General features: G+C 41.5%; 1 long non-coding RNA gene across 1 annotated transcript in view; it reads right to left on the minus strand.

The window, feature by feature from the left end:
• LOC127420932 (uncharacterized) overlaps positions 1 to 21959 on the minus strand; it is a 90909-nt gene that overhangs the window by 68150 nt on the left and 800 nt on the right. Inside the window, exon 3 of the long non-coding RNA XR_007893899.1 lies at positions 7817 to 7853. This is a non-coding gene — a long non-coding RNA (uncharacterized LOC127420932). The remainder of the gene's footprint in view (positions 1 to 7816; positions 7854 to 21959) is intronic.

Here is a 21959-nt window from a genome sequence, read left to right on the forward strand (position 1 = left end):
AGTAGTTCAGCCGTTAGTGTGTTGCACTTGCAATGCAAAGGAACAGGGTGAGTCCTGCTGCAAGTCGACACACAAGTCGAATGTGTCATAGGAGCAACACAAAATTATGTGGTTGCTTCAGCAGTTGCATTTTTCACCTCAGATTTGCTGTATCTGCCACTATCATTTAGGTTTAGGTTTAAGGTAGGGAGGAAGGTTTTGTGGATTTAAAACTCGATAGATTTAAAACTATTACTGCCCACAGAAAGCAGGAGGTTTGTGTACATTTTCTCATGATCATGGCAGCAGTTATTCATCAAATAATGAAGAACAGCACTACATAGAGCCATATATCTAGACACGCAGTGCAGTTGAGCTCGCTTTTGGAATTTTAAACAGTTGATTCAGGCACCTAGATTGCACTGCCTGCAAAATATACCAGATTGTGGTTGTCTGCTGCATAGAGGTCTGCATGGGCCTTAAAGTTATGCCCGAACCTGACCTGTACCCGATACCGTCAGATTTTAACACTGGACCCGAACCCAAAATCTCTCTCTTACAATTTCTTCTACAAGCAAGTATTGTTGCAATAGGCTGTATTTTATGTAAGCATTGTAGGCAAAATGTGTAATAGTATAGTAACAGTAAACATGCACAGTTTTAAAAAGGCACGGCACCCCTCAGCTCATAAGAGCAGAAGGGAAAAAAACATTAGCTTATATTTATCAAGCGCTGAAATTTTGCTTTGTGCAGAACAATCTGAAATCATGTGTAACAGTGTAACATGTAGCCTGAACTTCTTCAGAACATTGAATCTTTGTGACACCTGCACTAAAAACAAGCAAGACACAGCACAACAAATAAAACAGAATGCAGGTGTCTTGACATGCATTTTTAAAACTTCAAGTTCTTTTTAACTTGACACGGTGTCAAAACAAAATGTTGTGGTGTTGCGCAAGATGCTGAAGAAACAACGAGATGTGGTGCAGCGGTCAAAGACATATGTCCACCATGTGTTTACATAGGAAAACTATGGCAAAACTGCACAGATGTGTGCAAAAACACATTCAGAGTGAACAGACCCTTACTCATCTGTTTGCTGGTGTCTGTGAGTGAAACAACTGCACAAAACAAGTAAGGTATGCCTATTTATTGTTCCCTGTCTGTCACTCACTCGACGTTGTGTCGATGTAGTGACACTAGGGGTTCGATTTTGAGAGCTCCAATCACCTTTGCTTAAAACAGAAAAGGCCAATGAAAATTGGCGAATGGAATTTGCATGCCACTCTCCGCCCTGGACATACGGGCCGAATGCTTGTGTGTTCGTCCTCTCACCTCTTGCTACGCTGCTGGATTTTTTTACGCCGTATATCAGTGGTCACCTCGCACGGTCGAGTGTTGCGTTTCCCCTGGGCGCTTCGGCAGCCTGAGTCTGTAGGTGCTAAAAGAGTATATTCAAAATAGTATACTAAAAAGAGTCTTTTTAAAGATGTCCTTCCGCATTTGCACTACTAGATGTGGCCGTTATCTCTCCTCTCCGGATACCCATGAAATCTGCCTCGAGTGTCTGGGGCGCCAGCACGCCGAGGCGGCTATCGTGGAAGGGTTGTGTTCTCATTGCGAGAACATGCCTATGAGAATGTTGCGGTTGCGGCTCACTTCCTTCTTCGTGAAGCAAGGAGCCACCGCGGCTGCTACCCAACCCGGTCCATCCTGGGCTGACGCTCAGCCGGCCGGGTCGGCAAGCACCGCGGGCTATCTAGATGTGGACATGGGAGCGTTTCTGCAGGCTCAGCCCCTGCATACCTCCCATCCACCAGCATGCTTGTTCTGTCCGGACGAGCTGTCAAGCGATGCAGGCGGTCTGCCTCAGGGCGGGTTTAATGTGTTGTTCACGGCTCGCGACGAGGATGAGCATCGGAGGGTGGGGTTCTGCTATCGGAAGCAGACGAATCTTCTGAGCTCCCGCCCACGGGCGGTAGAGCACAGGATGAGGCGGACGTTGAGATGGCAGCCGTGCTTGCCTGGATGGCTGTGAACATCGGGCTGAAGTGGAACCCTCCGCCTGCCCTGAGCATTCGCGCTGGATGATTGGTTTCTGGGCTCGGAGCGTGACTCATAGCCGTACCCCGTCCCAGTGCATTTCTTCCAAGAAGTGCACAAGGAGCTAACGAAGTCGTGGAAGGCACCTTTTACTGCCCGTACACGCTTCGCGGGCTCATCCACTCTGACTACCATTGATGGCGGAGCGGCTAAGGGATATGTCGGGCTTCCCCAGGTAGAGCGTGCCGTAGCGGTGCATTTATGCCCACAGGGCGCAGCCACCCAGTGCAACCGACCAAGGCTCCCTTCCAAGGCCTGTAAGTTCTCTTCCTCTTAAATGACGATGGCTTACAAGGCTGCGGGTCAGGCCGCTTCCGCCCTGCACGCCATGGCCATCCTGCAGGTCCACCAGGCCAAGGCGCTAAAAGATCTGCACAAGGGTATGACCGACCCAGGGCTGATGCAGGAACTGCGCACTGCGACCGACCTCGCCTTACGTGCATCAAAGGTCACGGTGCGCGCCCTGGGCCGGACGATGTCCACTCTTGTGGTCCAAGAGCGGCACCTATGGCTCAACCTTGCGGAGATGCATGACGAAGAGAAAGTCCGCTTTCTTGATGCGCCCATCTCCCAAGGGGGGCTGTTTGGCAACACCGTTGAGGATTTTGCCCATCAGTTCTCGATGGTGAAGAAGCAGACTGAGGCGATTAAACACATCCTGACGCGTACCTGTACCATCGGAGACCGCACGCTGGCCTCAGAGAATAAGATCCTCCCGCTCGAAGTTGGCTCCACCTGCCCGTCAGCCGGCCCCCAAGAACCCCAGATGGGCTTCAAGGTGGTCCTGACGTGGGCCGCCCAGGGATAAGGCAACTTCTCCTGACCGGTCTGGCCCGGGGCATCTCTCCAGCCCCACCATCGCCCCAGGGCCAGCACGTGGTGAGTATTACATCACCGAGTGCCCTCTGGGCTTCGGCACCCACATGGTCAATAAAAGAGCAGTTTCCTCATTCCCTGGGCCAGCGCACTCGCAACGGCCAGGCACTGGAAGTCTTTCCAGTCAATCAGGCGAACGCGAGTACCTCCCATTCCTTCATTCTCTGTTGAGAGACAGCTGGCGAACAGGTAAGTGTGCTGGTTTCTTGGGCCGCTCGCCTGCCCCAGTCACCGGCCACCGTTGTGGGCTTATGGAGCAGCACGTCCCCCCTGACGCGTCTGTCTGCAAGACAAAAGGGAGAGAGAAATTAGGTACATGTAAAAGTGGCCCCCCTCAAAGCGCGGCTTTAACCTGCGTAAATGCCTGTTGGCACTACTCCGTGCACTGGACCGGGTCTGGAGCTCCCTTTTTAGTGAGATCAGTCAGCGGGCTGGTGACGTCCAAATAGTTAGGCACAAATCTCCTATAATAGCCAGCCAGCCCCAGGAACTGTCTCACCCACTTTTTGGTCTTGGGTCTCGGGCAGGTCGCAATTGCCACCTTCTTGTCAATTTGGGGACGCACCTGCCCGTGGCCCAAGTGGAACCCCAGATACCGTATCTCCACCTGCCCAATCGCACACTTCTTAGGGTTTGCTGTATCCCCGCCCGTTGCAGTGACCTCAGAACAGCCCTCAGATGCTACATATTCCACTACCAATCATTGCTATAAATGATGATGTCATCCAAATAGGCAGCGGCGTAAGCCGAATGCGGTCTGAGGATTCGGTCCATGAGGCGCTGAAATGTGGCCAGAGCCCCAAACAAACAGAACGGAAGTGTCACAAATTGGTGTAATCCGAACGGTGTGGAGAAAGCCGTTTTTCATGGGAAATTGGTGAATTCTTGTTGTAGTTTGGCAACCTCTGCGAGTTGGCACAATGAGAGGTGGTCTCCGCAAGTGACTGGGGTGACATGATTGTATTTTGTGTTTACCTCCAGCCTGAGCTCCACCCTCTCCGGAACTACCATAGCCAACATCACCGGGGCCGCCTCCCTCCACAATTTCAGGTGGTTAAGGTGATAAATTTGACGTGTGCCCCCTCTATCGGTTCGCTTTACCTCATAATCGAGTTCCCCCACTTGTCGTGTGACCTCAAGGGTCCTTGCCACTTGGCAAGTAATTTGGAGCTCGATGTAGGGAGTAATACGAGTACCTTATCTCCCGGTGCAAATTTCCTTAGCCAAGTTCCCCTGTTATACAGTCGGCTCTGTCGTTCTTGAGCTTGAAGCGAATTCTCCTGTGTTAGTTGCCCCAAGGTGTGGAGTTTTGCTCTAAGATCAAGAACGTACTGAATTTCATTCTTACTGTTTGAAGGTCCCTCCTCCCAAGCTTCGCATATGACATCAAGCACGGCGCGCGGGCGCCGCCCATATAGTAGCTCGAATGGGGAAAACCAGTGGAGGCTTGCGGGACCTCTCGGGATCAAGCCATTTGTCCCAATTTCAAGCATCCTCGTGCACGAACTTACGAATCATGTTTTAAGGGTTTTATTAAATTGTTCCACCAGGCCATCTGTTTGTGGATGGTAAACGCTGGTGCGGATCGATTTAATGCCCAATAATTTGTAAAGCTTGTGTAGTATTCGTGACAAAGTTTGTGCCCTGATCGGTGAGGATTTCTTTCGGAATCCCCACCCGGGAGATTATTTTGAAGAGTGCCTCCACAACACTGCGTGCTGAGATGTTGCGCAGAGGCACTGCTTCCGGATATCATGTTGCATAGTCCAATAGGACCAATACAAAGCGATGTCCGCATGCTGACCGCTGTAATGGCCTGACGAGGTCCATACCAATTCTCTCGAAGAGGACCTCGACCAGCGGAAGAGGGCGCAATGGCTCTTTTGGGGTGTCCGGTGGATTCACCAGCTGGCATTCGCGGCATGCCACACACCACCTGCGGACATCGGCGCCAATGCCCGGCCAATAAAAACAGGCAATTAGGTGGTTCAGTGTTTTTCTTTCCCCTAGATGACCCGCCATGTGATTATAATGAGCCGCCTGGAACACCATTTCCCGACAGCTCTGCAGTATTAAAAGCTGGGTTGTACCTTCCTTTGTTTGAGCATCCTGTGTCACTATACACAACCGCTCGTTTATAATTGCAAAATAAGGATTTGAAAGTGTGACATTCGGCCGGACTTGTTGACCATCAATCACTCTCACTTGGTCAAAGGCATGCTTGAGGGTTTTGTCTCACGACTGCTCCAAAGGGAAATCCCCCGAGGATGGGAGGGGCTGCAGCCTCTCCCCCCTCACGTCATCCTGACGTGAAGCTGATGAAGACGGCCCCGGCTCCGCCTCCCCTGCCAGAGCATAACGCATTTCACATCTCGTTGCTTTTGTGCAAGACCCATCCACGCATGGGTGAGGCATGAACTAACCGCGGCCTCCACTCTATGCTTTGTTCCCCTAAATTTAATAACAAGGGTCACCACAGGATAGTTGTAAATATCCCCATGTACACATTTCACCCTCACCCTTTTAGTTGTGCCCAAAGCCTCATTTTGAACCAAGCATTGGTGGATAGTGGTCTGGTTACAACCTGTGTCATCCAAGGCTTGGTGTGTACTCCCTTTGATTCTTACCGGTATCCTGTACCCTCCAGCCCGATCGGGGGCAGCCTGTGATGTGTCGGGAATCCGGACTACAGTTCCCAGCTCCATCACAGGACAGATTCCCGCAATGCCAGCAGGCCGGCCCAGGCACGGCACTCACGGGGGCGGGTACATCCACCTGAGGGGGAGAGCAGGTAGACCCTTAAGTCGCCGGGAAAGGGATATACCGGTGCAAGCGAGGAGCCGGCTTTGGCGGCGGGTTTCCACGCCTCCAGGGTGCAGGAACAGGGCCAAGAGAGAGGACAGAGTGAGAGGGGAGAAAACACAGGGGGAGGGGAGAGAGAGAAAGAGAGAGAGAGAGAAAGAGCGCTCCTCCACGCTTGGGCACACCGCCTTATGGTCCTCTGCAAGCTGGACTGCTTCCTCCAGCCACGCCGGGCGATGACACTGGACCCACTCCACCATCCCTTCTGGAAGCCGGCAGATCAGCTGCTCTAGCACCACTTGGTCACTCGGAACAGTTGATGGTATTACTCTGGGCTCTGGCCGACCAGCTGCAGGATGGTCTTCTTCAGGTCACCGTAGACCAGGAGATTAGCCGCCGGCAGTTGTTGTGCTGCAAGCTGGGCTTCCCCGGACAGAAGAGTGATGAGCCGGGCCACCCACTGAGCATGCGGCCAGCCCCAGATTTCAGCGGTACGCTCAAACATATTTAGGAAGGCTTCAGGGTCGTCTTCCACCCCCATCTTCAACAGCAGGGGCGGGGGCAGGGGGCTGCTGTTGTCCGGGGTCCCTGTCGGGGCTTTCTCCTGGGTGAAGAGGCTCCAAATGACCTGCCGGTCCTCTGCCTGAACTCTAAGGACCTCATGGAAGCGGCGTTCTTGATCCTGGCGGAGTTCAAGCAGAGCCTGTTGGTGGGTGTGATGTAGGTTGGCGAGGGACTTGATGATGTCGGACAGCGGGAAGGACTCCATGGGGCGTGCAATCTTCAAATCAGATCCCGGGTTTCGGTACCTGTGTAACAAGGAAGGACACTGGGAACTGGATTCTTCAAACACTGGTAGGGAACTTTTAATTGACCACTTCTCTGGTTTACAGCTTCACAATAACACATCAGCTTCACACTAAGTCATCAGCTTCACATTAAGGCTCTCGACCCAGTCTCTCTCTCTCAATCTGGTGCTGGCATGGTCCTTTTATGCCGCTCTCCCTAATCTCACTACAATTAGAGACAGGTGTTAGTCATAATTTGGCTCAGGTGTATGCACCCTTACTGCTCTCTCTCTCCCGACAGACACTCGACCACGCCCCCGCTGCCACAAGTACATTATCCCCAACTCAGTACTCAGAACCGATCCACAAGATTGGGAATTGTGGCATGCAAATTGCATTTAGAACAGATTTTTACACTGTAGAATTCCTCAAGTGAATCAGGTGCTAAATGCAGACAATGTGTGCAATGGTGCTATCAGTGGATGCAATGCATTCTTAGTGAATTCCACCTCAGAGAAATTTCATGTTTCAAACTATGCAGGAAAGAGGATTGTGGGACATGAGAGCTAGGGCATTGGTGGCAATTAATGCAAGTGGAATCTCAGACAAAGAGGCTAATGAGTTTTAATATACATGCAGGTGAGGAAAAGGGGAGGCACTGAAGCCCTTAATGAACTCATGACAGCCTAATTAGCCACAATTTATAATTCCCGGATTCTAATCAGAGGCACTGAACTGCTGCCACAGATCTTTGTATGAATGAGTCTTTTCAAATGCTCGAATCTGTTGCATGGTATTTGATTGATAATTGCTGTGGGGTTTTTTTCCCCTCCCTCTTCCCATTACATTGGTTGTAATGCAAGTGCCCAGAATGGACCATGAAATAATGGAAGATGTCTAGATATTTATTAATCAACTCTCAGTGTGTACTTTATATTTGGTATGAGTGATGCAGTGCAGGTAACTTTATTTTCAGAGTAGGCATGCTGACAGGTGCTCATTAAACTGATGTAGATATGATTAAACTCTACCCTGTGCATGTACTGTAGTAGCTTTGGAAAGTTTAGTTTCATTTAAAAAAATAAAACAAAATCCCATGAAATGGCTTGATGAGTGCAGATTTCTTTATTGACAAATTTCCTATTAACCCTCCTATAACAGTATGTTCGGGTCATTTTTGACCAGTTTAAGAGTTAAAAACAGTGAAAAACTTGACTATCTTAAAAGGAACAGTTCGCCCAAAAAATAAAATTATCTTATTTACTCACCCTCATGCCATCCCAAATGTGTATGACTTTCTTTCTTCTGTAGAATACAAACAAAGATTTTTAGAAGTATATCTCAGCTCTATAGGTCATTTCAACGCAACTGAATGGTGGCAAGAACTTTAAAGCTCCAAAAAGCAGATAAAGGCAACATTAAAGTAATCCAATTAACTCCAGTAGTTTAATCAATGACTTCTGATGTGATACGATCGGTTTTGGGTGAAAGTAAGCTAATACAATAAACTTAAACTTAAAAGATTCATATGCATGTGTATATTTATTACACCAACCGAACTCTGACGCAAACCGGAGGTAGATTTGAGTTGTTCAGTGATTTTTCTTCTAACATAATTACATAATTTCAATGCAAATAAATGTCATGTACATTTATTTGTTTATATAGTAGTTTTGTAATAGTAGGTGAATGTGTGAGAAGCCACTGCTTAAACACTAACCACTGCTTAAACACTAACCACATCATTAACATCACGTGCGCTCTGTGTGTTTGTATAAATAACAAAGAGCAGAGCATTTTATTCACTGTGAAGTGCACATGTAGACTATATTTTTATATAATTAAATCATAGCCTTTTGCAATTTATTAAGCACATCAGCCCATATAGTGAACTGCTTTTCCGGAGGTGTGAAGTCATTGAAAACATCTGGTATCCTGCCAAAATGCCAAAATAAAAGCCCCAACTGGATGTGTGAAATTGAAAAAATGCAACAGAAATATATTACTTCTGTATAGTAAAATTTAATATTAAATGTAGTAGTAGTAATATTGATAATAATAATAATAATAATAATAATAATAATAATAATAATATATCAATACTAATTACATTATATTTAAGCAATATCACAAGCAAGAGTTTTGCTGCTTTCATTAATACTGTGATGCTCTACTGTGCAGCACTGTATTTGACTAAAAATATAAAATAAAAAAAAACACATTATATAAAAACTCCAATGTTGGGTTTTGGAATGTGCTGTGAGGATCAGTATAGAAGCTCTTCATTTGATAAAAATAATGCAATGGTATGTTGAAAAGTAATTGTTCTGTTCTCATTTGATTAAATTTCTAGGAATTCATTTGTTTTTTTGTTTTTGTATGATAAAATGTAATTAAACTTTAAAACATGGAATTTTGGAAAAAATACAACTGAATTTGGAAAAAAAAAAAATGGATTTCATAGGGCCCTATAATAGGCAGGATAATGGTCAGTCAGGTGGATTTCAGCTGTTCAGTGAATTCTCATCACATAATTATATAATTTTTATATTTTTTTTCATAATTACATAATAATGCAAATCAATATTTTATGTACATTATTTATTTGGTTAGTAGCTGTGTAATAAGTGGGGTAATGTACAGTCAGCTGGTTGTTATCACAATTAAAACCTGACAGGGTGATCAGCACACCAATGAGAAGATAACATCTGGCTGACTATACATGATCCATTACAAAGAGCATTATATTGGACAAAAGTTAAATTAGTGAAAGACTACTCTAATATTTTTTTATCAGTTTTCCCGGAAGAGAAGGAAATTTGCCAGCTTGCAGAATGCAATGTATAGATGGCCTCAAAAGCTAATAGACATGGACTAAAGCCACACAACTCCACTTTTGATTTCATGCATTTTTGAAATATAAAGGAAAATCTGAGAATGTTTAATATTCCGCAGTGAGACGATTAAATAAAATAATTGACATTATTCATGCATGGTGTTGAGGAAACACCGAAGGGCCAGGGAGTGAACGAGAGCATTACAAGCTAGGGGAATGTGTCTCCAAAAGCACACCTGAGAAAAACAGCAAACCACACGCTCTAACCACCCCTGCCATTTCCAAAGGCACACAGAACATTCAAACCTGTCTACTATGTCTGCGAGGGTTGTCTGGAAAAGTCATTACTATTTAAATCATAATTTCTATTCTCAACATGAGAACAGCATTGCGTAGTACATTGAGTAGTATGTGTGTTTGTGTGATTTCATATTGAATCTACGTGGGGATAAACATACACAGATTTAACAGTTTTGTTTTTTTTTCCCTTTCCCTTCATTCATTTATGTTCACTGAATCATTCACTGAATTATTATGTATGATTAAAATGTTGATTTGTAGTGTTTAACTGTTCATCAAAAAAATAAAAAAATAAATAAATAAATCGATCTATTTCGCAGTTTCCTCCAAGTGTGAAACCGATTGTAGAGGGGTAAAATTCACCGATTACCAATATGGTGGCCGATATAGTTAATTTTTGTTAATTTTGCACCAATATGACTATGCAAAGGTACTCAGAAGGCTGCTTTTTTTAAAAAAAAGTTTAAAAAGGCTTATTAAAAATCTTTTTTAAATAAGACATTAAAACAAGTATAGGCTAACCAAATATTATCTATATTAAGACAAATAGCCCATTAAAAAATTAAGCTTGGTATCAAACTGAAGACAAACTGATAACCCCTAGGTGCAATTAAACTTAATGTGATATTTTTGGTTATTGATTCAATGTCGTTATTTCATATAATGATTAGTATTCCTTATTTTATTTCTATTTTATTTTTGCATTATATTTAATACATACATGGTATCTTAATACAGAATAAAGAATTATTATATTTATAAATTCCTTCGAGCGGCCATCTTGTGCCCAAACTGCCATAGAGCATCAATGACTAACGGGCGAAAATGCCCCCCATTTCACCATCTCTGATCTCCAGATACAACAGTACTCTAGTGACAATAATGTTTAATTTGCTCTTTATGGATAATATTCGTTACGAGGGAGAAGATATACACGGATTGCAATGTTAGAACATCCACCTGCCCCGTTGTGCAGCTTATCTGTACAGCACCAAAGGAAGCGGCAAAACTGTCCACAAGTTGTAATGCAAGTAGAAAAAGCTGTAACATCTGCTTGTTTTAGGGTGACACATCCTTTCCCCCGGAGGGACTTTAAAAAATTCAGACCGGGACTTCTAAATCGCCTTACATGCCCGTGATTTGCCTGTTTTTATATTGATGTGCTCTCTGTAGTCATACATGGATACATGTCATAAATTACGTGTTGGTTTGCCATTTAAACCTAGTGTTTCAGATTAATTTTAACCACCTTTGCTTTGCGTGTCTTCCTCCCACTCCGCACTCCCGAGAGAGAGAGAATGCTCGCTCTTATTCAAGTGACCACGAGAAAAAGGCATTTTTTTATGAAAACATAAAACAATTAACTAGTGATGCACTGATCCGATCTGATACTGACGGTTTTAGATGGATCGGTATCGGTCCGACAAACCCAATCCAAATCTGATACTGTGTTGGTCATGTTCATTACTGTCATACTCCAAAACTGACATAAAAGGACAATAAAAGCACCATTAAAGTAGTCCACATGACTCGTGCATATTATTCAAAGCCACTTTAAGACATGCAATAGCTTTATGAATCGCGAAAGGCTGTGATTCCTAAATAAATATACACAGGTAGTAGGGTTGGGCGATATACCGGAAGACATGATAAACCGGTAGAAATTTGCCAACCGGTATACATTTTGGATTATCGTCTCTATCGCGGTAATGCAAAATTGCCACATGAGAAATGTGAACAGCACATAACACGTACGCACTCTGTCGGATAAATGGAGAAAGGCGGAGGGACTGCTCATTTCTCAAATTAATTTGAATAAGAAGATGAGAGGAGATTATGAAGGAAAAAGTGCATCCTCCATGGTGTGGAATTGGTTTGGCTTTAGAAAACGCAATACCGTGCGGTGATTTGCAAGGTTTGTACATTCTGTGTGTCGATATATCTATGTGCGCGTATATATCAGTGGTTGGGGCTTCACATGAGATTGATAGATATAAGGTAACGCAGTTTTTCACCGACAGCTGCACGTGTCATTAGATGAAAAGCTTGTTTAGAATGCGAGAAAAAAATGACACTGAATCCGCTTCTGCGGCATGAAATTTCACTTAAGCCACCGACAAAGCAAAATCAATTACATTTATTCTGTGCTCCAAACATGACTCCCATCAAAACGCGTGCAGCTGTGTTTTGTACGAGTGTTGCGCATGCAGTCTGAAACACGCAAGTGCGCGCGAGTCTTGAAGTCATCCCAGTCCCTTCATTTGTGCTCCTGTGACAGAAAAAGCACAGATCATACCCATTACTCATTCTGGTTTCTCTTGATGTCAAGTGGGTTTTTAAAATACACATCAAAACCCTTTCTAAAATTCTGTTCAATTGATGTTTGATATCAGGAAACAAACCAGCCATATTTTCCATCAGATATTTCATATGTTCTTTATAGAGAATACTAAAAACACAAAAAGCCTAATTAAGTGTTTTATTTATGGATATTCTTTTTTATTTATATGTTATTTTATTAGCTTTGAGAAGATGTTAAGTTTCTAGTGGAAAGTAATAACAATAATAACAACAATTATTATTGTTAATATTATAGCAAGAAAAATAATTTGGTGCACATCATTAGACTGAAATGTGGCATTTATTTTAAAGGTTCTATATGTAATATTTTTTATTGTACTAAATCATTAAATGACCATAATATGTCATTAGAGAATTAGGAAACATGCAAAGTTGAAATACTGGCTTCTCCGATAACAATGCAACAGCCAGTATATTCTACTTTGAAGTTTCAATTCCGGGCAGGAATTTCTGTTTATGTTTTGGTCTGTGTGATCCCGCCCACTGCCCACTCACCAACAGTATTTCGACACTGCCGGGTTGCCAGATTTGAACAATTTTGCAGGCAAACGACACAGCGTGCTGCAGCCATGGAAGCCGGCAAACGAACTGGATCAGAGATATCAGATTCCACCCGACCGAAAAAGCCTCGCCATCCATAAGAAAACCATCATGACAAGAGGCGTAAAATAAGGATAAATACTGGAGATGCCTTTGGAAGACGGAGGCAGCTTAAAGCCCAGAAATCCTTTAAAACTGATGCCGAGTTGGCTAATTTGCGTGTCAACATTCTGGCAACCCGCATGAGTTTTGAGTCTGAGGCGGGGCAGACAACTCTCCAATATTTTGAATTTGGACTGCAGTACCCATTTCAAACGCTTGTTGTGAATCTTACATATAGCACCTTTATTTATTTTTTTTTACTTTGACTATGTTTGTCAAGTTCAAAATAAAGATTAAATTATATAAAATGAAAAAGTTTTCATTTATAAAGTATTTAATTCACTGACTGGATTACTCAAAATTACACACTGTGACATGGCTTAATATATAATACAATTTTATTGATTTTTCAGAAAAAATGTACTATATCGTGATATGTATCATTAACTTGATATAAAATTACTCATATCATGATATAGGATTTTGGTTATATAGCCCACCCCTATCAGGTAGTATTCATGCACAGCACGTTAGTGAATGACGCTGCACTGTTGACACACAAACATGATGCGCAGGCTGGTGAGGCGGTCTTGGCTATTTTCAGCCCTCAGAGCTCACAGCTATTTTCATATGTGAGCGCTAGTCACAAACAACATCTCAGATGTAGATGCTCAATAGTTCGGTTAACTTATAATACGCATTTAGAATGGCACCGGAGGAGCATTTTACCAGACTTTGAATAAAAAGCTAATTAAACTACTGTGAAGTAGCCCACAAACAGATACTTACAGAACTTATGGAGTGTTAGGATCATCAAAATTAAAGCGTGAGGGTTTTAAAGTTAAAGGTCCACGACTGAAATTGATTACAGTGGTATTTAAAAATTCTAAAAGTAAACAATAATAATAATAATAATAATTAATTATCATTATTATTTGTTTACAAATTATAACAATATTTAAGTTGAATGGGTTCCAAAAACTGATATCTTACAAAAAAAAAAAAAGAGAGAGAGAGATCTGTATCCTTAAAAGTCCAGATTCAAGTAAAAAAAAGAAAAAAAAAAAAAAAAAAAAAAGAAAACTGCTTCTTTTCTACTGAAGACTTACACTAGAATTACTGTTAATTTTGCTGCTATATTATCCAGTAGACTAGTTAATAATACATTTTTCTTAATAGGCTATACATTTACAGTTCATTGAAATAATGTGTAGTTAGAGGTTTGTCGTGCGAGCTCCCGACTGATTTTTTCCAGTCGGGAGAGATTGCGTGGAAATTGTTAGAGCTTGTGTGGTCTCTTGTGTGGAGAGAAATTACGAGTGGAGCGGTGTGGCTTATGAGCAGCGTACAACCTCCTGATAATTTTTTTATTAATGTGGGCGTTGTCGGCGTGAATTCGTGAGGTGTGTGCGGTTATACGAGCCAATTTGGCGATCTACCTGAAGTTGACCAATCAGGAAAAGGTGTTACAACTCACAAGATCAATGAAAACTGAGTGTTCATTAAGCTTTTACACATTTGGAGAAAATGGACATGTGTTTTTCCCATATTATTCACGACCACATCACTAGGAAGGATTCTACAGAAAGGCCATGCTGTTCTCTGCTCTTCAAACAAATCACTTGCCATACAGGTTGCGCTAGAAAACAATCTTTTTACTCTGACGGATAGAGTTGTAACATTTCTGTCATGGTTTATTTTTATTCATCATACTTGCATTCGTTTCAGTTCTAGGGCAACATTTGGGGGGGGGGGGGGGGTTATGTAGCATCTGTTCTAATTGTATATGCACACGATAGTGGATGTGTGATAGATTTTTTTTCAACTCCCCAATCGCGAGTCTGGTGAAACCAAGGACTTCTAGGTTGAAAGTTCTACCTGTCAATCAACCGCTGCTCTAAAACAAGATTTTTTAACTTTGCTACGTGAGGCTTTAAATCGCATTCACATGGACAAGACCTCACAAATACAGTGGCATGCAAAAGTTTGGGCACCCATGGTCAAAATTTCTGTTGCTGTGAATGGTTAAGTGAGTAGAAGATGAACTGATCTCCAAAAGGCATAAAGTTAAAGATGAAACATTTTCAACATTTTAAGCAATATTAGTGTATTATTTTAATTTGGACAATTTTAGAGTGAAAAAGGAAAGGAGCACCATGCAAAAGTTTGGGCACCCCAATAGATTTGAGCTCTCAGATAACTTTTACCAAGGTCTCAGACCTTAATTAGTTTGTTAGGGCTATGGCTTGTTCACAATCATCGTTTGGAAAGGCCAGGTGATGCAGATTTCAAAGCTTTATACATACTCTGACTCCTCAAATCTTGTCCCAACAATCAGCAGCCATGGGCTCCTCTAAGCAGTTGCCTAGCACTCTGAAAATTAAAATAATTGATGCCCACAAAGCAGAAGAAGGCTATAAGAAGATAGCAAAGCGTTTTCAGGTAGCCGTTTCCTCAGTTCGTAATGTAATTAAGAAATGGCAGTTAACAGGAAGGGTGGAGTTCAAGTTGAGGTCTGGAAGACCACAAAAACTTTCAGAGAGAACTCCTCATAGGATTGCTAAAAAGGAAAATCAAAACCCCTGTTTGAATGCAAAAGACCTTAAGGAAGATTTAGCAGACTCTGGAGTAGTGGTGCACTGTTCTACTGCGCAGCGTCACCTTCACAAATATGACCTTCATGGAAGAGTCATGAGAAGAAACCTTCCCTGCATCCTCACCACAAATTTCAGCATCTGAAGTTTGCAAATGAACATATAAACAAGCCTGATGCATTTTGGAAACAAGTCATGCGGACTTATGAAGTTAAAATATAACTTTTTGGCCGCAATGAGCAAAGGTATGTTTGGAGAAAAAAGGGTGCAGAATTTCATGAAAAGAACACCTCTCCAACTGTTAAGCACGGGGGTGGATCGATCATGCTTTGGGCTTGTGTTGATGCCAGTGGCACAGGGGAACATCTCACTGGTAGAGGAAAGAATGGATTAAATTAAATACCAGCAAATTCTGGAAGCAAACATCACACCATCTGTAAAAAAGCTGAAGATGAAAAGAGGATTGCTTCTACAACAGGATAATGATCCTAAAAACACCTCAAAATCCACAATGGACTACCTCAAGAGGCGCAAGCTGAAGCTTTTGCCATGGCCCTCACAGTCCCCTGACCTAAACATCATCGAAAATCTGTGGATAGACCTCAAAAGAGCAGTGCATGCAAGACGGCTCAAGAACCTCACAGAACTAGAAGCCAGAACTAGAAAATCCCCCAAACAAAAATTGAAAGACACTTAGCTGGCTACAAAAAGCTTTTACAAGCTGTGATACTTGCCAGGGGGTGTTACTAAGTACTGACCATGCAGGGTGCACAAACTTTTGCTTCAGGCCCTTTTACATTTTTGTTATTTTGAAACTGTAAAAGATGAATATATAAAAAAGTAAAATTGCTTAAAATATTAAAGAAATGTCTCATCTTTAACTTTAAGCCTTTTGGAAATCAGGCCATCTTTTGCTCGCTTAGCTATTCACAGCAACAGATATTTTGATCAGGGGTGCACAAACTTTTGCATGCCACTGTATTCTTCAGAATATCTGCCATCAACATGCAAGCAGTGACACAGATGAGAAGGACATAGCCTACATCTAAAGCTGAATAATACAGGTAGCCCACTAAAACAACTCAGAATTCTGTACTAAACGTCATATTTGCGCTTAGATTAAAAGTAAGACAAGTATAACTGGCAGAAACAGTGCACAAACTTTCCACACCTTCTTTTTAATGTACATTTTGTGTGCTTTATGTGGCAGGGTAGATTAATCCCTCCCTGGATTAGCGTCTCGTTAACATTGTCATGGCAATGACTAGTCACAGCCTATCAGCAGTTTCTGCCTGCCTATTTAAGGGTCACTACATGCCACCTGGAAATGCGTCACTATCAGCGTCATGGCTGCACCATTGTTGTTTCCTTTCAGGAAGTGGATGGGAACATTGGAGAGTGGACATGAAGACGTGTAATACGGAAGAGTGTCTGTAATAGTTGGTCGCTCTGACTGCTCCTTTGCAGCTGTAAAGCGTAAGACCGCTGGATTTGTTTGATGCGCCAGCCCCCCCATTCTCAGCTCAACGCTATTGTGTGTTAGCGTTTGGATCGACGAGCCACCATTCTAATGGTGGGCTCGCTGGCACGTTGCGAGGGCCCACGGCTAAAAAACTACTTTGGTTTGCGTTTCTCCAGGGACAATGCTGCTGTTTTGTTTCTGTTTGACTAATTTCTCAATTACTAGTTTTGTTTTGTTTCTGTTTGTTTCCTTTCAATTACCTATTTTGTTTTTGTTTTGTCTTATTTCTTTCAATTATTTGTTTTGTTTGTTTGGCTATTTCCTTTGTATTTGTTGCACATTGTAGTGTCATCTTAAGCGGTGTTCCGGCCTGTATTGCTCCGGAAACACTCTGGCCTATAACACTGTCCGGCCTCTGATTTAATAGTCATTTGCTGTGTGAACCCTGTGGCTTTTTCAACGGAGGGTAACAAGGCTTGGGTCTCTTTGTAGAGTGTTTACACTTTTTCAGTTGAATTTTTTTTCTTGGTTATCATTAATGTCAGAAGGCTCTTGAGAAACTTTCTTTTCTGTTGTGTATTAGATTAGCAGTTCACTTGACTGAGCATATTATACTAGTACTGGTACTAATTTATTTTATTTTTTATGATTTATTTTGAATTATTTCTGATGTATAAGTGTTTCCTTCAATGAAACTGTGTTTTGATGGGTCTTTGGCCTGTTTAAAACTGCTGTGTTTCAGCAAGTCTCTGCCAATACTATGGAGTGATGTGATTTAGAATATTAAATTATTAACTCTGTTGCATTTGTTTCAGGATCTGGGTGCCAAAGGCAGGGAGACTGGCTTTCTTTCCCACTTGTATTGGTGGTGGTGTTTTTCCACTGATATCCAGTCTTATTGTGTGGTGTGTGCACACGTGAATGCAGTGATCCTCTATTCTAGGGTTGATACCAGTCCTTGTAGTCTGCCCCTGCTGGTAAGCCCCAGGTCTTGCAGCTGTGTCTAATCATATATTTTATAACTTCATATATTATATCATCAAACTCCAATTGCATTGTGTGGCCCGCTATTTGCACAAACTCCTGGTTAAGGCCAGTTCTCATTTTAAGATTGTGTTTTATTCTATTTTTAATAAAATATCTATTTTTGTACTTGTACCCATGTCTCTGGCCTTTTATTAGTGAAGTGAACCTTATTAATTGACATCTTGTGTTCCATACTCCCTGGGTGGAATTCCCAGGGTGGCGTAGTCGGGTACAGTTTTCAGTTATTATTTTCAATCTTACGCCACTCCGCCACAAACATTATCATGCAGTAACTGGCAGCAACACACTGACCTTATGATTGATGTATGAAGTCATGAAATCACACGGCCTCCCTTCGAAATATGAATCTGTCAAATGTCGGACAGCATTTGTAATGATCCTTTTTCTTTTTTTTCTTTTTTTAAATCGGCAGATGAGTTTTCAGCTAATGTAGCCCATTGCCATGCCAGTCTTTTTAATTTCTAAATTGCAAGCTATGAGGAATTAAAGCAATGACCTCTGGCTTTGTGTCTTTTAATGCTAAATATAGCATGAAAATTCATGCTATTGCTTTGGAATTCACCAGGTTGTAAATTCATGTCATGTACTACTGCATCTGTACGATTATCAGATAAGCTGACTTGTGACGTGTGCAGGGGCTCACGACCTAATGAGTTTTAGAACTCAATATCTTAAGAGGCAGTGAAACCAGCGCTGCCCTGCGCTACCACTCTGCGCTGTGTGTGCATGGAGAGTAAAGCCCCAATTATATTTCGATTTTGAAACGAACGCTCAGCGTCTGCGTACAGTCAAATGTGAGCCTGTCAAAGAATACTCCATTTGACGGTGCACGCATACACAGGCGGTTGGCGCATGTACGCTATGACATCTATGAGATGCCGGACAATTTCTCTTGATGAGTTCAGACCTGTAAAGTTGTCTTTAAAGTCCTTCAGACTCAAGTTATCCAAATGCAGGTATCACCTGACCTCCTCACACACGTGCTCTTGACGTGCATACCTACTGTTGTTGCTTTTATCTTCATCTCCTGTTATTGACCGGCGATTACATCTTCAAGTTCAGGGCGGTCTGAGTAGTTTTATGAAAATATAACAAATATATAAAAAAATTACATTTAACAATGTTTTTCTCAATTATCAATTTTGACCAAAAAATGTATAAATAAAATCTAGAGGTGTATAGTAATGAAGTTCAAATACTTCGTTACTGTACTTATGTACAGTTTTTTAATATTTGAACTTGAGTATAAATATTTCTTTGGACTTTTACTTTCACTTCACTACATTTTGAAGAGAAAATTGATACTTGATAGTTTTACTTTTAAAATACAGCTGCACGTGCAAAAATTGCATGCAGATCAGCGATAGTGATGTGTGATTCGTTGAAAGAATCATTTGAGTCTAATCTTTTAAATTATATTCCTTTGAACTGAACAAAAAGATTCAAGAAGTGGTCTGAATGATTTGTTTTGCAAAATCACAAACGAAGCGCTCGCCAGATTACGTGTTCTGTCATCTGTCTCCACTGAGGAAGACAAGAAACTGCTCATGTGAGATTCCTTTTTTTTTTTTTCTGACTAATTAATTTTATTAATTTGAAGTTTAAGCTTAAACATTATGAAAGCTGTTAAATAAATAAGTTATTTGCAATCAGTCTGCCGCCTTCCCATGAGACATGTTCATATAAAAGTAAATCAAATGCATTTACATTTTACATTTAAACAAGGTACGATGTGTATAAATAATTACCAGCGCTCATGAAAATGTCCAACAATATTTATTTTTATATTTTATGAAGATGTGTATGGTCTTTGCCTAAGCAAAACTAGTTTTCTGGTGGTTGCTAAAGTGTTATATTTGCTTTGTAGCATATTTATGCTACAGTATATGATAACTAGGGTTTTGTGGATGTTTGCTAGGGCATGCTATGCAGCTGTCAAGGTGATCTCTGCTGTGTGTTTTGGCACATTGCTACAGTATGTGGTTGCCAGGTTGCTACTATGCTGTTGCTAAGTTGTTTTTTGCACATTGCACTGCAGTCGACAAGGTGTTCTAGGTGGTTGTCAGGTTGTTGCTATGCTGTTGTTAAGTTGTTTTAACTGTATTTCAGCACACTGATATGCAGTTGCCAGGGTGTTCTGGGTGGTTGCTTACTGGCCCAAATGAAAAGAGCCCACTCCACAAGTCTCTGTTCTGGTGCCGGTTGCACCAGCTATACGTAAGTTGCAACTTAGCCTAGTTGTGGCATAAATGGGCACTAATTCACAATTTATGCACTACTAAATATTTGAGCGTTGCACCATTAAACTTAGCTAGGACCTAACCTTATTTATGAACTAAATATTTACGGAAGACTCCAACCAGGAGTAACAGATGGAATAAAAAAGCAGACTGATATTTTATGACATCAATGAGCTCATGTTTTGCGTGACAGGCATTAATCATTTCGACATATATGATGATGTTGACATTTACGAGAGAGAGAAAAAAAACGTACTTTTAAGCGGCTCTTCAGTATGAAACTGATCTAACGGTGCAGTTTTCAGGGTGCGTCGCCCGGTGTCAAGTTTCAACACATTCAAAATATTTATAGGATATTCAAATGAATAAATGTTTGTTTTTCCAGCCTGTTGTATTAGTATTTATCACTCCTTATTTATTTTATATACAGTTCCTATATATTGTTATTTACACAGGGCAAATATAGGCTAGTATTTATCAAATATACTTTTATTATATATCATATTTTAATGGGGATATAATTTATTACAGCTGACAGTTACGTGAGCAAACAAGGTTTGAACATCAACCGTAACAAGATCAAATTGAAGTTCACGGCTTTTTAACACTTCTGTGTACAAATTTGAAGGCAGTTTATTGGATCAAAACAAGAAAACGTCATATTATGCGACTACGCATTACTTTACGGAGAGCTAAAAACCTACTAGCTTAGTCTTGCCTAAAGAACAGGTGGTGCAACCAAATTAAGCACTAACTTTGTTACAAACTAACTTGTAGTTACTAAGCCCTTAGTTTGAACTTTACATCCCAACTTACGTGAGAACTTTCGCACAGCTGGTGCAACCCTACCCAGGTCACTAATATGACTCAACTCCCTCCTTCAATGTTCCAATTTTTATGGACTGTGCTGTTTATTTACACTCATCCCATAAATATGATCATTCTGATGTGACTTGAATGCACTATTAAAGGGATAGTTCATTTAAAAATTACAATTCTCTCATAATTGTCTCACCCTCATTCGATCCAACATGTCTATGACTTTAATTTTGTTTCTGCAGAACACAAACAAAAAAAGATTTTCAGAAGAATAATCACTGTTATGTAGGTCAATTCAGTGTAAATGAATGGTAGCAAGACCTTTGAAGCTCCAAAAAGCACATAAATGCAGCATAACAGTAATCCATAAGACTCCAGTGGTTTCACCAATGTCTTCTGAACAGATCCAATAGGATTTGGGTGAGAATAGACCAAAATATAACTCCTTTTTCAACTATAAATCTTTACATTAGCAGTCTCCTTGGCGATTAGGATTCCAAGCTCGATTACACTTCCTATAGCGCCATCTAGGGCTCTGCGCATGCGTCAAGCACTAGAAAATGAAATCAAGCTTGAAATCATGATCGTGCCTAGAGATTGCAATGGCAAGATACACAGTGAAAATTAGTTACAATTTGGTTTGTTCTCACCCAAAACCAACTGAATCGCTTCAGAGGACTTGAATTTAACCACTGTAGTAGTATGCTCCCTTAATGTGCTTTTTGTAGCTTGAAATGTCTGACCACCATTCACTTGCACTTAATTGACCTATAAAGCTGAAATATTCTTCTAAAAATCTTTGTGTGTTCTGCAGATGAAAGAAAGTCATACACACCTGGAATGGTATGAGGGTGAGTAAATGATGAGCACCACCAATCAAATAAGTTGCCATGGGTTTAATGAAATGTTCCGTAATTTATGCAATTTAGTTACTTTTGATATTTAAGTAAATTTAATATCAGTTACTTAAATACTTTTATTTAAGTCATTTTCTCATGAGCTACTTTTACTTGAGTCAATTTCCATGAAGGCATCTTTACTTTTTCTCAGGTATGACAAACGGATACTTTATACAACACTGATAAAATCACAGAAATAAAGGTTTCAAAT

This window comes from Myxocyprinus asiaticus, chromosome 30 (assembly GCF_019703515.2).
Source record: "Myxocyprinus asiaticus isolate MX2 ecotype Aquarium Trade chromosome 30, UBuf_Myxa_2, whole genome shotgun sequence".
Lineage (NCBI taxonomy): Eukaryota > Metazoa > Chordata > Actinopteri > Cypriniformes > Catostomidae > Myxocyprinus > Myxocyprinus asiaticus.